The sequence below is a fragment of the Pogona vitticeps genome, chromosome 5, assembly GCF_051106095.1.
Source record: "Pogona vitticeps strain Pit_001003342236 chromosome 5, PviZW2.1, whole genome shotgun sequence".
Lineage (NCBI taxonomy): Eukaryota > Metazoa > Chordata > Lepidosauria > Squamata > Agamidae > Pogona > Pogona vitticeps.
In genome coordinates, this window is record NC_135787.1 from 68,091,595 (window position 1) to 68,105,142 (window position 13,548).

Here is a 13,548-nt window from a genome sequence, read left to right on the forward strand (position 1 = left end):
TAGAATCTAAAGGCTCACATTTTAATCTAAGGCTGCAGCCCTAAGCATAATTGGATGAATCTTCATATGGTTTGTATTGTCTGCTCAATAAATAAAAATCTACTCTAGTGTCTGATGTGTAGAAAGCTATGCACATAAGTTACATGTATGTGTTCCTCAGGAGAATGTGGGGGGAAATTCCCTGAAGTCTAAAAGTGTAAACTGAATTAACTCATCAATCCATTTAATATTAAACTATCCACTGACCACAGATGGATTCTTATACAGTGGTGCTTCGACTTACAGACGCCCCGACATACGACCATTTCGAGTTACAACCAGCTCCGGCCGCAAACTTTTGCTTCGACTTGCCACCGGAGCGTCAAGTTACGATTAAAAAAAGGCGGGGGGAAAAGGAGGGGAATTCAAATTGCTAACCGTTGGTGGCAAAGAGGATGCTTCTTTGTAGCTCTTTCGCCCCAGCAGTTAGAGAGTGTGCGTTCGGAGGAGGCTTGGGACTGCCTGGTAAGGTAAGGTTCTGCTTTCTGCTTTTTAAACACTGTTCTGGATGGGTTTTGCAGCGTGGTTTGGGGCTGGGGGGTTATGTTTATTTGCTGTGGTGGGTCTTGCAGTCTTTGTTTTTTGGGGGGTTCCGCGTTTCCGATGGATCTTGCAGGGTTTGCTTTTGGGGTTGTTGTTTTTTTCCATTTCCGATGAGTCTTGCAGGGTTTGTTTGTTTTTTGGGTTTCTTTTTCCCCATTTCTAATGGGTCTTGCAGGGTTTGTTTGCTTTTCGTATAATGCTTCTGGAGCTAGAAGTCTAAACCTGACCTCCTTCATTTTCCTTTGCTATTGAAAAACATTGGACTTGGCATAACTTACTGGGGGGGGGTTGTGTCCACCACCTGCAGGAAGCAAAAGCCCCAAGAGTGATGATCTCCTCTACTTCCATCTTACCTATAGTCAGGATCCAGAGAAAAGGTGAAGCAGCAGCAGTGCACCCAGTACTTTTGCAAGTGATAGTGCAAGGGAGAAAACATGATGGTGACTGAGACAGTGCAAGGTACCTCATATTAGGAGCAGCATTTGTCTGGAAGGAGGAGTGGTTCTACTACAGACCTTACAGCTTTTACTTGCTCCTGTTTCATTGCATTGGTGGCATTCTACTACTCATCCCTCCTAGCTTGTTCTTGGTTTGTCTGAATGGGTTCATAATTTCAGAGGTGGTGGTCTCTATCAGCACTTCCCAGAAACAATCAATTTGATCTTCTCCTTCCAGGTTCCAAAAGGTGCTATGTCATTTATGGGATAAACAATCATCTCCACCTCCCCCAGTGGTCATTTCCTTTGCTTCTTCCCATCTCCCCCATTACAGCTGCCCAGTATTTGGAGGCAGCTAAAGAAAAAAAAATCATAGCATTGTAAAAGAGGGAGCAAAGTCTTTTAAAAGCAAACTCCCCCTCCAGAACACGTACAAACTATAAAACAGGATTTGGGGAATTATCAAAAGTCCTGGGAAATCGACAAGAAGAACTGGTACAAAAGGAGATAATGGAACATTATCTAAACGTCAAGGGAATTTCTGTTGTCTGTGACTGATGGGGAAGTTAAAGTGGTACAAATGGCTCATCTGGAAGAACCCTCACTGAACTCAATGGGATTTATATCCTATCATTCTCTTCAGATTGATACATGCACAGGATTACACTATTGAGAAGTTTTTAAAAACTGTGACAAACTATTCTTACCAGCTACTGATATACCTTCCTCCCTAGACCTTATAGTACAGTGGTGCCTCGCTTAACGATGTTAATTGGTTAAAAAAAAACATCGCTATGGGAAAACATTGTTAAGCGAAATGCATTTTCCCATAGAGATGCATTGAAAACCGGTTAATCCGTTCCAATAGGCACGGATTGCCGTCCTTAAGCGAAAAAACCCATAGGAAACATCGTTAAGCGATACAATGTTTCCTCCATTGGAATGCATTGAAGCCTATTCAATGCATTTCAATGGTTTTGCGATGTCCATTTTTGCAAATTTAAGTGTGTCTTAAAAGGTTCAAAAACTGTTTTAAATGCTTGGAATCGTTAGTCCTCACCCGACCAGATAGGCGGGATATAAATAAAATAAATAAATAAAATAAAATAGTTCACCTTCTAAAACGGGTGCAGACTTAATTTGGCTTTGATCTGACTTTTCGTTAATTTTTGCAGATTTTTCCCCCCCACCAACTTTTGACAGCTGTCAAAATTTGACAGCTCCATGCTTTCCTATGGGGGAGAAAAAAATTCTCAAAATATTAACGAAGACTCAGAACGATGCTAAACTAAGTTTGCACAGGTTTTGCAATGTGCTCTAACGAATACAAGCATTTAAAACAGTTTCTGAGTCTTCGTTAATTTATTGCAATTTTTTTCTCTCCCATAGGAAACAATGGAGCTGTCAAAAGTTGGGCTCCATTGTTTCCTATGGGGGAGGAAAAAATTCACAAAATATTAACGAAAAGTCAGCAACTGTTTTAAATGCTTGGGTTCATTAGAGCACCTTCTAAATCGTATGCATACTTAGTTTGGCTTTGTTCTGAGTCTTCGTTAATTTTTGTGAATTTTTTCTCCCCCATAGGAAACAATGGAGCCCAACTTTTGACAGCGCCATTGTTTCCTATGGGGGAGAAAAAAATTACCAAAAATTAACGAAAAGTCAGATCAAAGCCAAATTAAGTTTGCACACGTTTTAGAAGGTGCACTAACGATTCCAAGCATTTAAAACATTTTTGAACATTTTAAGACACTTTTAAAATTGAAAAACGTTAAGCGAAACAGGGGACCTAAAAATGCATTCGCTATGTGAAGCATGGTCCCGAAATCACTAAGCAAAAATCGCCCATAGGAACCATCGTCAAATGATGCATAGAATTCTTTGAAAAAACCATCGTTAAGCAAAAACATCGCTAAACGAGGCAATCGTTAAGTGAGGCACCACTGTATCTATTTCATAAAAATAATTTGGCAGATGTATGTGTGACAAGTAACCTGAGTACAGGGAATTTCACAATATGAATTAACACATTAAGATTATTATTTATTTTATTTTATTAGATTTATACTCCGCCCATCTAGACTGGGTCTACCCAGTCATAGTTTTACTGATGACAGTGATAGCAGGTAAACAATGTTTTATCAAGTCAGAAAATCAGCTAAAAGAATTAAGAGCAGAGAAACAGCAGAACTAGTGGGTTGACAGTACACATGAGGGCTGATCCTTCTTGCTTAATGGAGAAATTGACAAAACAAATTTGAGCAGTGAACAAGAACATTACATCCAAGAAAACATTTCAAGGCTGAAATGAACACCTGAATGCTGTAAATATTTCCCTAAATAAGCAATGAAATGTATAGCATAATTTGGTAGGATTATATGCCCATAAAGTAAAATGCTTGCCATCTGAACAGAATTAAGTTTGGCAAGAACATTTGTTTCCAGATATAAGCACTACAGAGACAAGACAGTTTAACAAACTTATTTTCTGTTAAATGTTAAATTAATGAAAACATTACATACTGCATTTAAAATATACTCTTTATTATGCAAATAACTTTTTTCATTTATATTTTTTCTTCCTTTCTCTTTTCAGGTTGGGATGATTACTGTAGAAGAAGATGGATGGATTATTATTATTTGAATTAATTTTTTAAAAATAAAACCATAAGGGGAAAATCATGTATAAAAAGAATATACACATTGTTTAAATAAATAGGTATATTTTAATATTAAAACACATATTACATTTTATTGACATTAGAAAACATGTAATCATGTAAAAATAACTTGCACAGCCACTTTTCTCCTTCACGCTGATCTACCTAATGACAGAAGGAAGGGACAGACAACTAGAACAAACAGGCTGGATTTAGTAAAAAACAAGAAAATAGACTGACTATAGAACATAGGAAGAAATAGAGGAAAGAGGAAATAAGTTATAGGGGAATATTGATGAGCTGCAGCAGAACTCAAAAAACCCACTAGATCAGGGGTCCCCTACCCCTGGTCCGCGACCTGGTGCCAGTCCATGGCCTTGGCTGGGCTGGGCCACAGAAACAGACCTTCAGCCCCCCCCGCATGCCCCCCTGCACGCCTACTCACATACCCCCTTCGCACATGTGAGTGTGTGCTGCGTGTGCACCCGTGCCCCTTTGTCCAAGTGCATGAGCACTCCTGCCCCTTCACAAGTGTGCACGAGTGCACACATGCCTGAGCAAGCAATGCAGCCCCTTTGCACATGCACATGAGCGTGGGGGTGCCCCACCCCCCATGCATGGATCCCATTCCCCCTCAACCAGTCCGCAGTATCAAAACAGTTGGAGACCACTGGTCTAATAAACACATCACTGTGACATATCACCTGCTTCTAATAGATTTTTGGAATTTTTTTCCTTGACTAAATAGCACAATTCCCCCGGCAAAATAGAATACAATTGTTTTAACCCAATCACATTTTTCATCTGCTCAAGAGAAGTGACATTTTCATGTTCGATCCATTTCTCCAAACATTGAACCAATTTAGCCCCCAGTTGAGCATAAGATTCTTCAGGCTTTTTGGTAAGGGCATGAAATTTCCTCAGGTGTTCTGAATTCATCCCAAATCTAGAATACAGTGGTGCCCCGCATAGCGACGTTAATCTGTTCCAGGATTAACGTCGCTATCCGGATTCATCGCTATGCAGGGGGGGAACCCATAGGAATGCATTGAACTCATCAGTTTCCTCTATTACTGGCTTTTTAGTTCTTTTGGGTGGCATATTTATCTGAGTTACTTAGTCTTGAGTGTGTTTATATTGATTTTTAAAAGGACCTGTCTTTCTTCTAATTCCAGTCACTGAAATAAATTTCTATTTCACACCTCTGCTTTTTCTTCTATTCCCTCAGATCTGTTCTGACCCCTGGCTTCTGCTTTTATCAACCAGCACTCCCTTCTCTCAGAGCCTTGGATCTTAAGCTAGCCACTATGTCTCTCAAATCCTGAGGTAAAAACATGATTTTTTTTCCCTTCAGAGTCGTTTCCTATCTTAGTCTCCTCTCAGATCTGGGTTTAGAAGCCCCACTACTAAGGTTTTCCCAAAAGCTCTAGCAGGTAACCTACTTCTTCACCACAGACCTCTGACTAAAAGGTATCCTTGATTCAAAACAAATTCACTTTAAACTCAGGCTTTACTGGATTGCTTCGTATCCTGCCGCTGGACACCAACTGATGTTTGCCCCTTGTGACCCCTGTTTGTCTTCCCAACACAGAGCATACAAAGGCAAACCAAACACCTTTTCACACACTGCCACCAGTTGATCACTACATTAACATACTTTACTTAGGAAAGATGAAGGTCCATTCAGTTTTCACTTTTTCTTAAAACAGGTTTATTAATTACAGAAGTTTCTTTAATAATTCATAAGTATTTACTTCAGGTTAATCAAGCGTCAATCTTCAATTTAAATCTCACAGGTTCCTATTTACTCCTCAGACTAATCACACCTCAGATCTACCAACTATATATCTCTCTAACTCTGATTGAACTCTCTTCTCCTCTCAGGCTCTGCCTTTTTAACATCTTTGGTGGCCCAACCTCTCAACCACATCAGCGTAAGACATGAATATCACTCACCCTCGCTTTCTGATAGAAGGCAATGTGATCTTTCCCTCCTCTACCAGCCTGATCACCTTATAATTCCATGATCACCTGTGAATTTTAAAATACAGGTTGCATAATCATTATGATTCTTCAGAATCAAAGGCAGCAGTGCCCCCACCCAAAATATATTTGACTGAAAATATATCGCACTGACTTTAGTGGAATTTTCAACTTAGTCTCCATTGAATGTCACTCTGTCTTCTGATCTGTTGGAGCGTACTTGTCAAGCACAGTCTAATTTTCCATAAATAAAAAAAATTATATACTGTGAAGACTCTAATGTGAATGAAATTAACTCTTCACTAATGTGTGAAACATTCTTGCTGAAGATCTAAATAATGCAAGACACATAGTTTCACTGTCCATTGTGAAACAAAATCTGCCACATAAAAAAGTAGTATATGAAATTGCATATAAATGTAGTTAAGAGCATGTGATTATTCTCCCTTTTGGGGGTTCATTGGTAATACAGTCATGCCTCGCTTTACGATTACCCTGTTTAACGACGAATCCACTTGACGGTGAGGTTTTTGCGATTGATTTTGCAATCGCAAGACAATAGTTTTCCGCTTTGCGATGATCAGTTCCCTGCTTTGGGAACCGATTTTCGCTTTACGACGATCAAAAACAGCTGATTGTCGGGTTTCAAAATGGCTGCTGGCTGAAGAAAATGGCCCCCTGCTGTGCTTAGGGACAGATTCCTCGCTGCACAGGCACCAAAAATGGCCCGCCCCTATGGAGGATCTTCACTGGATGGTGAGTTTTCAGCTCATTGGAATGCATTGAACGGGTTTCAATGCATTTCAATGGGCTTTTTTATTTCGCTTTATGACGTTTTTGCTCTACAACGATTTTGCTGGAACAAATTAACGTCGTAAAGCGAGGCACCACTGTATGTTAATTTAGGCTATAATTCTTTATATGTTTAGTCTGAAGGAAGTCCCTGACTTCTGAGTAAACGTGTTGCAACATTTTTGGGCCCATTAGCAGTTTATGAAAGTGTTCCAACAGAAAAATTGAGGATACAAAATGAATGCTATAGACTGAGTGTGTGGTCAGTAACAAAAGATAGTTAATATATCTGAAAGCCTGAGTAGAAGGCAGAGCTGAAATCCAACTCCTCTGGTTCTATTGTTTTCTATACCGGTAAAAAAAACTGTTAATGAAAGGCCTATTCTTTTCCTACCTCCCTTTTCTGTTTTCCAGCCAAATCATTCCCACATCACTTTTTCTCCTTCTTGTCAGAGATCTATCCACACAAATACCCATTCTGGATAACCTGTTATACAAACATGCACTCTGACTTTAAATCATCATTTGTTTGTGCATATGCACACAATCTTCCTAATAAAACATACACAAGCAAGGACTCAAAATACCTATCATGCATTCATATATATGTACTGCACCCTTCTTTTTCCTGCAAGTACGTGAACAGACTTTTACAGGATCATTCTGAAATCTCCCACTCTATCAGGGGCTCCTGTATTTTCAAGGTTCTGTTTTTTTCACAGGGATGAAATTGGCTGATTTGACTGCAGTCCTATATGTACTTTGGAGCAGGTAGAGGCTAATACAAAACTTGTTTATTAAACCACATTCTTCCACAGGAGCTACTTTGGATTTTTTATTTCATTCAACAAATGACAGTTCATTGCCAATGATAGTTTTACCCTTGAACTCAATCACCGGTAGTATCACCAAAGCAAATCCTAGATGCCGAAACAAAAGCCAGTTATGTTTTGTGAAAATGCAGTTGGCAGTGTGACTTGTGCTTCCAGGTTAAATACAACTTACTCCCAAGCAAGTATGATCTTGTGTATCTTTACAGGAAAGAGTGCAGCCTGATGCATGTCTGTTAAGAATAAATCCTATTGAACTTGAGGAACCTGATTTTAATTAAATATGCCTTACATTAAGTAGTTGGTCTTTAAAGTGCCATTACAACATACATTTAGAATCCCACATGTTTGTAAGACTAGTAGATAGAATTTAAAAAATACTTCATGGTATTATATTGAATCACTTCATGGTATTAAATTGAAGCATTTTCTTTGGAGAAAGTCTCTTAATTTGCAATTCTGTTTGTTGTGGCTTTGTATTTTCTTGAATCTAAATTCGCTGTATGCAATGCTGGAGTGTCCTCTCCAGAGCACGAAGCCTGGAGAGAATAATATGGAGGATAAGCTTTTACCCAAGCAGCAAATCCCCCCTCTCCACATCGCTGAAATAGTCCAATGGAAAGGCAAGAGCCAGTACAACTGGTTCCAGTGATGTTGCAGGAGTTGCCAGAACGACACGAATTGCCTCTGGGACTCCGGCTCCAGATTGTTACCATAGTCTCTCGAGACTGAAGGATGCCTATGATGACAGAATCTAAATTAATGTACTCTGGGCAATATGCAAAAGTTAAGTGAGTTTGAGGCTGCCCGCCCAACAAACCTTTCCTGCTCCCTTTTGCAAAAACACTTCTTGTGTAGATCCTCAAGAGAAATCTACCATATTGTGTAAGGAAGTGCAGTAGGAGTGGTAAGATTCTGAAAGTGAGACGGGGAAGTGTCTGCAAGACTCTTGTTCCCATTGCAGCACATTGTGTCATGTTACAGGCCTTTCCTGTGGAACTTCTGACTCTCAAGAGTCTTTGGGGGGCACAGGGAACTGCATTAGGAAGTGCAGATGTGGAACAAACAGCCTTGTGCAAATGAACTTCTATTTGCTAATAAGGTTTTGCCAGTTTCTAATATTATAGGATATCATATGTCTTTAGAATAGACTTTTCAAATGTATACAGATTTTTTAAAATGATCAGTAGTTTTAAAAAGCAAATTCCAAATTGCTATGGTTAGGTATGACATGTGGGAACTGAACTGAGCTTTCAAATTGTTTCTACACAATCCAATTCTATATGTGTTGACTCTGAAACAAGTTTACTCTTTGCAAGGGATTGTAAACTTTGCAGATTTTCAGATAATCCTTAATGACACACCACTTTAATACACATTTGTTGTGGTTAAAAATTCCTCCGGGTACTCCAGCCTCAGATATCTTCTCATAAAATATTTTTGTGTTGATTAATCTCAGAGGGATGTGTGCATGCATGATCTTGTTAGGAATGGAGTCAATTGTGTAGTCAGCTGTATGAATTAGAAAATGGTTCTTCAGGAGCAGTTGCCTAACATTATCTGGCATTTCCTAACAGTGATTATAAAGCAAAATTGAAATGTTGTTTACTTGTTTAGGTCAAGTAGTGGAGTCCATTAATGAATAGAAGAATGATTCCAATGTAAGACATGAGCATTGCCTACCATCAAAATCAATTCATCTGGTTTAGGGGAATGTCAGTGCCTGATCACTTGAACACTCACTACAAATTATAACACAGAGGATAGTGGCGAACCTCGTATTTCTACAAAGTAATGAAATATTTTGTGGTCTCGACCATGAGTAAAATAATAAAATGGTTTTATTTATTTTTAATCACATATTTTTAATCACTGTGCCTTCTCAAGTAAAATCAGTAAGAGCAATCCTGGTACTGTAGTTAAAATGGCAAAGTAAAACAAAAAATATAGTACAATCCAGGGTGGATAAAGATAAACGATATTTGAAAAATCAAATTTATATAAATTGTGATTTAAATTTTTTAAAAAAATTAATTTAAATTCTCAGAGAAATCAGATTTTTAAAAAAAAATTAAAAGGGCTTGTCAAGAACAGCTCCTGCCAGATTATTATCATCAAATTTTTTGATTGGGTAACTTTCTGGGTAGGTGATGGGAGTGCCGTAGACATAATATATCTTGATTTCAGCAAAACCTTTGACAAAGTGCCTCATGATATCCTCATTAGCAAGCTAATTGGGTAGGACAACCGTCCGGTGGATACACAGTTGGTTACAGAATTGTACTCAGAGAGTGCTTATCACTGGTTCCTTCTCAAACTGTCTGGAGGCAACAGGCAGGGTACCAGAAGGCTCAATCCTGGGCCAGGTGCTCTTTAACAGTTTTACAAATTAATAACATCAAATTATTATTATTATTATTATTATTATTATTATTATTATTATTATTATTATTATTATTATTATTATTATTATTATTATTATTATTATTATTATTATTATTATTATTATTATTATTATTTGATCAGGTAATCTCCCTGATAGATAGTGGGAGTGCTGTAGATACAATACATCTTGACTTCAGCAAATCCTCTGACGAAGTGCCTTATGGGATTCTGATTAGCAAGTTAACTAGGTGTGGGCTGGACAGAACCACTGTTAGGAGGATATACAGCTGGTTACAGACTTGTACTCAGAGTCTGTTGATCCTTCTCAAACTGAGAGGAGGTAACAAGTGGAGTACCCCAAGGCTCAGTCCTGGGCCCAGTTCTCTTCAACATTTTTATTAATGACTTGGATGAGGGAGAGCAGGGGATATTTATCAGATTTGTGGATGACACAAAATTGGGTAGAATAGCTAATAACTTGGAAAATAGAAACAAAATTCAAAAATATCTTGATAGGTTGAACACTAGGGTGAAAACAACAGAATAAACTTTAACAGGAATAAATGCAAAGTTCTACACGTAGGGGGGAAAAACAAATGTACTGTAGATACAAGATGTGAGATACTTGGCTCAGTAATTAATACAAGTAAGAAGGATTTTGAAATAGTTGTAGATCAGAAACTAAATATGAGTCCACAGTGCTATGTGGCTACAAAAAGAGCAAATGCTATTTCAGGCCGCATTAACAGAAGTACTCCAAATCCAATGAGGTATTCGTCCCCTTCTATTCAGCAGTTTTTAGGCCTCATCTAGAATACTGTGTCCAGTTCTGGACATCACACGTTCTTTAAGAAGGATGCCAACAAACTGGAGCATGTTCAGAGGAGGGCAAGAAGGGTGATCAGGAGACTGGAAAACAGGCCTTTTGCAGAAAGACTGAAAGAACTGGGCATGTTTAGCCTTGAGAAAAGAAGGCTGAGGGGAAGATATGGACTTGATTAAGAGACTGAAGGAGACTATCATTGAAGACTTTATCTCCCATTATGCCTTTGCTTCAAGACCGGCCACTTGGCTTGCCAAGTTTAAGGCAGCAAGTCTTGACATCTACCTCAGGTCCTACACATAGCTTGCTGAACTTTAGATTTTAAGTGATCAGAAAAAGCCCATAGATTAACCCCGTGGCGGATATTACTCTGAATAACAAAGAAGTGTAGACAATGCCCTCACAGTTTCCACCAAAATGAAGTTTCTCTTGAAAACAAAATGTGTAGCATTATCCACTTTGTGTTAGTTCAGATTCACACTTTCAGGAAGTGCAATTTTATTTTAGAGACCCTCTGTGGTATAGTAGATATACAGAAACAAACTAGGACTTAGGAGACCTGGGAAAGCTATGTTAGGATCGTTACAAGTTAGTTCTGACTTAATGATGCACAACACACATAAACACATTTTAATGCTAAAATAGGGTTTGTGTTTTCCGAGGGCCTCCTTTTTCCTATTTTGCTACCCTAATTTGGTAGTAAGGGTTTTTGAGGGGTAGCAAACATTGCTAGGTGGGTCACAAACAACCCCCCTACCGAGTACAACAATCCCCATGCAAGTGCAACACCCCCCCAAATGGTCTGAGGTTGGGAAAAGGTTGGGGACGACTGCACTAGATCAATACTAAGAGAGAGGAAAATAATGCTATTTTACATTATGAAAGTCTCCAGACTGTTCTGATAATTATTAATAAATTACTTGTTGCCACAAGCTTCCAGGCATATTATTTGCCTAGAGCTCTACAGATTGTAAAAAAATAGTTTTGGCAAAATTATCTTTGTGCAACTAAAACAGCTGAATGGGTTTCCTACTATCTGTGGTTTCAGCCATCTGTGGGGGAGGGGGGGCTTGGAACAATCCTCCATGAATATGGGGCTCCTATTGTAGCCTTTTCTGCATTCTTCCTTGATAATAACCCTGGTTTCGTTCCAGAGCTGTTCTTATTTTCTGTCAATTGCACTTAGTAATGCAAATCTTGGTGTTGTTGAGCATTTGGATCAGTCTACTCAGTCCTTTTTTGTTGTCATTAACTTAATAGTACTATTTTTTTTATAAAGGCTAAACATTCAGTAACCTTAAGAAAAAAAAAGAACTACAAAGATCCATCATATTCCTGAGGTAGGATTGAAAAGCTTCCCTGCAGCAAAGAAATGAGCGGAAGTGTAGTAGTGGAAGAATCAGCCACACACATATGTGGGCGCACTTTTTGATATAACATTTAGAGCCCCCTCAAAACCATTCATTCTATGTTAATGAATATTGCATAAAAACCAGCAAACAGGGCTTCCCCTGTTTTGTAGTTTGGCTCATTAGATGTGTCACTTTAGAGATAAAAATACTGAAAGCCAGCACTTTAAATGCTCACATATAAATTTCATATTGCTACCCTTTAAGGATATGAAGTAGCTCACAGGAGCTGAAATCCTGCTGCATAGTTATGCAAATTGCATTATCTGTTGCACGTTAAGTCACGTGACTCAATATGTAACCAGTGTCCACAATTTTTTTAAAATTACAACCGTTCACTTTTAAACGTTACATCATTTATGTAGGTATGCAACAGCATTTCAGATGGTGTTGTTCAGCATCTCAACTGACTTTCAATCACAGCTCGAAATAAATTGTTCTTTGGACTGCTGCTCCCAGAAGCCACCAGTCAGTCATTGTTTTTAAGAACAATAATTTTTCCAAGTTCTTCTTTCACTTAACTTATTCTGCTTATCTTACTGCCACACAAGCTGAAGCCTTACAAGGCATACATAGGCATCCTTCAGTCTCGAGAGACTATGGTAACAAGCTCTGTATCAAGGAGTGTCCTCTCCAGAGCATGAAGCCTGGGTAAAGTAATATGGAGGATAGGCTGTTACAAGGCAATCTGCTTTGATTCAGAGGCAAAGCTTCAAGAAAACTTCTGGGAATGGCAAGGTCTGCTAGGGTGTTTTTGTTTGATCTAGCAAGCCTGTATCTTGCAGCGCTTATTTTAACTGTCATCAGCTTAGATCATTTATTGTACTGATCAATAATCTTAACATTAAAATGTGTTCAAACTCTTAGTGTGTTTATTGCATGAGTGCACATAGCACTAGGGTTTAAAAATTGTTTGGAGCTGTTGTTTTCCAAGCATGTCAGAAGTTGATTGATGTGCTTAAAACAAGCTATGTTAAATCTATGTTTCACTCTTACCTGACAGGCTTTTCAATCTTTTCTCTCCTTAAGGGAAGATAGTTCTTAAGTAACCTATGGAGCAGAAGACCTGTCTTCCTTGAAAATAACAGAAAATCTCAATGAATAAATAAACACACTGTGGCACTTTTGGTGCAACTGAAGGGTAATCAAATATATGAAAGTGCTAAAGCAGCCCAAAGCAGTACTGCAAGGTACAAAGTCTAAAACACACAGATACATTTAGGTACCTTCAGGATGTTGACTAATAGGTATGGAAAAACAATATTAAATCACGAGGAAAGGCATTTAAGATACTTAACAAAGAGATAATAATGTTGAACCGATCACCCTTCTGCATTAGTCATTGGCTGAGCTCTTCACACAGCTACACCATGGAAAGCTGATAATGTCATCAGCTGCAGTGACATTTTAGAAATAAAATATTTCAAATATCTTCCCCAAAGATCCTGAGGCTCCTGCAGAATACCTTTCATCATCATGAAGGCACTGGGGTTCATGAAACAAAAGAGGGGATTTTTAATTACCAAAAACCATCTCAGGCCCTTGGAGAGGGGAGATCAGAAATTTTTAACTTCTGAAAAACCATGATGGCACATGACATCATCAGCCTTATGCAGCAAAGCAAGGCAATCTAACAACAACTTCTAC

At 38.5% G+C, this 13,548-nt stretch overlaps 1 long non-coding RNA gene across 1 annotated transcript; it reads right to left on the bottom strand.

Annotated features, from left to right (window-relative positions):
- Positions 1-3,557: 3,557 nt before the first annotated feature.
- LOC144589608 (uncharacterized) lies at positions 3,558-12,982 on the bottom strand. The gene is made up of 3 exons (XR_013545823.1): positions 12,898-12,982; positions 5,636-5,710; positions 3,558-3,628 (listed from the first exon to the last, which is right to left on the bottom strand). It is a non-coding gene; the product is annotated as an uncharacterized LOC144589608 (long non-coding RNA).
- Between the last annotated feature and the right edge of the window lie 566 nt (positions 12,983-13,548).